Genomic DNA, 3505 nt, shown 5'->3' with positions numbered 1-3505 from the left:
CATGGTTAGCCAAATAAAATCGGACAGAAAGTGGCCTGAGCAAGCTTTATTGGAATTTGGCTCTCTGGCAAAATTCCTAGACCCCCGGCATACAGCTCAAGTAGGGACCCGGAGAAAATCACATGTGGCCCTGGCTGCCCCGGCCGAGAGAGGGTCCTGTTGAGTGACAGGTCAGTGGAATTTTCTAACCGCCTTGCTGCTCACCTTTGGCAGGCTGGCCTTTGTTCCAGCTGCTCAGCTCTGCCCCCTACAGTCGCCCAACTTCCGACCTAACACTAGGGATGTAGGTCAGTGGTAGAGCACCCCTGAGTTGAATCCCCAGTGCCACACAAAGTAATAATAAAATAATCTAAAGAGGGCTGGGGGTACAGCTCAGTGGTAGAGTACCCTAGGTTTAATTGTCAGTATTGGGGGTGGGGAATGGGGGGAGGGCAGGGAGAGTCAGGTGCTGATATTAACTGAATTCCATACTTATTTGAAGATTTATTTGCTATAATACAGAGAAGACAAGCAATTAAAAAGGAAAAAAAACACGAAAAGGAAAAAAACAAAAGAAGATAAAAAATGAAATAAAGAGAAAATATTTTTCCTTAAAAACCACACTGATTTATTTATTTATTTATTTGCAGTGCTGGGGATTGAACCCAGACCCTTAGTGCTTGTGAGGCAAGCACTCTACCAACCGAGCCATATCCCCAGTCCTGATCGATTTATTTTTTTAAACCACAAAAATGTATGCATCAAATGGTGTTCAAGGTGCTTGCTTCATCTCAGTTGAACGGAAAACTGAAGGGTTAATTCACTTAAGCTGTTTCTTGTCAAGTACTGTATTTGCTTTCAGCAATTTAGGGCAAATGACCAAAGAAAGGAAAACATGGCTTAAAGAAGGATCAGAGTGGTGGAAATACTTGTTTCATGTTTCAAAGAACATTTGCAGTCTCTTATGTTCTTCATAGTAAGCTGCTATTTTGTCTGATGTGTTTCCTCAGTGACGCGTTGATAGCACCTCTTTGTTTTGACTGTCCGCTTTTATTTTCCTTCACTGCCTTTGTTGGTTTAGCTTCTTCTGAAATTCCAGGTTTTTCCCAGACTGCACCCCCCACCTGGCTTTTATGTGTCCTTTCTGTTGCTCACACAGCAAGGCTAACTTTCTTTTTCTTTTTTTCTGCTTAAGAAGAAATTCTAACCAACAGCTTGTGTGTGGGGGTGGGGAAATACAGTTACCTCTGGTTACTTTCATTGTGTCCTCAGACCTGGGAGGAGGTCCCTTTAGTAAATGCCTCTGGTCACACACACACACACACACACACACACATGTGCGGTGTTAGATATCATAGAAGCAGAAATATAGATGTGAAATGAGATCTTCATGTACCGAGAGCACACACAAAACAAACGCCCATCTACTACTTTCAAAATATTATGTCTATCTAAACAGCATGTTAAAGAGAGGCTTGTCTCTCGAAACTACTGGAGGCAGATTTATTAGGAATGTCATTAGCACCACAATTCTTCTTGAACATCAGTTTCTTTAATCCAGTGTTTGTGAGAGCATATATGTCAAAGTAGACTATTAAGCAATTGTTCTTTTTTGGGCTTTTTTTTTTTGGTATTCGGGATTGAACCCAGGGACACTTAACCACTGAACCACATCCCCAGCCCTTTCTTTAGATTTTATTTAGAGACAAGGTCTCACTGAGTTGCTTAGGGCCTCACTAAGATGCTGAGGCTGACTTTGAACACACTATCCCCCTGCCTCAGCCTCCTAAGCTGCTGGGATTACAGGCGTGGGCCACTGTGCCTGGCTTACGCAATTGTTAATGTCATATGTGACAATGTTTAGAAAACAACAGGAGACATGAAATTCTAGTCATAGTACTTGATATCACTTAAGACCAATGAGAAGCTGGGCATGGTGGTGTGTGCTTACAGTACTAGCCCTTGGGGCCCTAAGGCAGAAGGATCACTTGAGCCGGGAGTTCAAGGCCAGCCGCCTAGGCAACATCGAGAGAACCTGTCTCAAAAATGTAGAGAAAAAAGACTAATGTAAAGACAGAATTTGAAAAAAATTATATCCCAACCATATCTGAGTTCATATAGGATTAACGCAAAATATCAAGTTCATTTGGTATCTTCCATAGCCAGATATATTTATAGTTATATCTGCTGTTGGTATCTCAACTAATGTGTGAACAAATATCCCTGAAGGTGGGTGTGGCGATGGCCTGTCTGCAATCCCATCTACTGCCCATGCTGAGTTTGAGCCCAGCCTCTGCCACGCAGCAAGACCCCATCTCAAACAAACAAACAACAAAAATTTAAACAAGCCAGGCGTCATGGCACATGACTGTAATCCCAGCGACTTGAGAAGGTGAGGCAGGAGGATGGCAAGTTCAAAACTGGCCTTCGCGATTTAGTGAGGCCCCAAGGAACTTAGCAAGACCCTGTCTCAAAATTTTAAAAAAGGAAAAGGGTTGGAAATGTTGCTCAGTGGTTAAGCACCCCTGGGTTCAGTCTCTGGTACCAAAACAAAAGCAAAAACAAAAAGCATATTTCATGTCTGTGATATTAAAACAGCTGGTGTAGAGTGGGGAGCAGTTTCTTTGTTACTGTGTGGCTAAGTATCATTCTGTCTTCAGTTATCCAGGGACAGGAGCTGTACAAGGCAACAGAATCACAGAAGTAAGGGTTGAGCAGTGGTAAAGAGCTTCCCTCATCCCTCTCTCAGAGGGGGATTGTTCTCTAGACAAGAAAGCACTTCTCAGACAAGGCTGTTGAAAATGTTTTAGCCTGTATATCACTTCAAGGGAAGGGAGGAGAAAATTTTAAAAACCTTGTACTTCACCTCTCCTACCTTCTCCCTTCCCTCTGTCAAGAAAACTTCTCTGGGGAGGGAGGGACAAGAAACCCCTTTGACCTACTTCTTTCTCAGCTGGATCATTTAATGATGCTGGAAGCAAGCAAATGGGGAGGAGAGGGAAGGGGGATAGAAAGGAGGAAGGGAAGAATACAAGAGGAGCAGAAACAGGACCCACTTGGCTGTAGTTGGTGACTCCATTACTGGAGAGTCATCATCAGATGCTGTCGAAATTAAAGATCACAAAAAGGTTCTATTTAAGGGGCTGGGGTTGTGGCTCAGTGGTAGAGTACTTGCTTAGCATGTGCGAGGCACTGGGTTCAATCCTCAGCACCACATAAAAATAAACAAATAAAACAAAGGCATTCTGTCCATCCAAAAAAAAAGAAAAAAAAAAAAAGGTTCTATTAGGTTTGTGCAATTAAAAAAAATGTTATTTGATGCTAAAAATTGAGGATTTCATATGCAAATCTAATTTCTAGCTTCTCTTTTGAACTGGGAATGCTCGGGCTACAGTGGGTCCTACTTCCTACCTGGCAGACATTGAACCCTATCCAGTTCATCACACTCCTGCTTCCTCAGGTTCAGCCAGGTGTGTTACTTGCCTCAACCCTGTCGGCAAGTAGGTTAGCTTTCCATTACTATAAT

This window comes from Sciurus vulgaris (assembly GCF_902686455.1).
Source record: "Sciurus vulgaris genome assembly, chromosome: 2".
Classification (NCBI taxonomy): Eukaryota; Metazoa; Chordata; class Mammalia; order Rodentia; family Sciuridae; genus Sciurus; species Sciurus vulgaris.
This window is presented reverse-complemented; position numbering follows the sequence as displayed.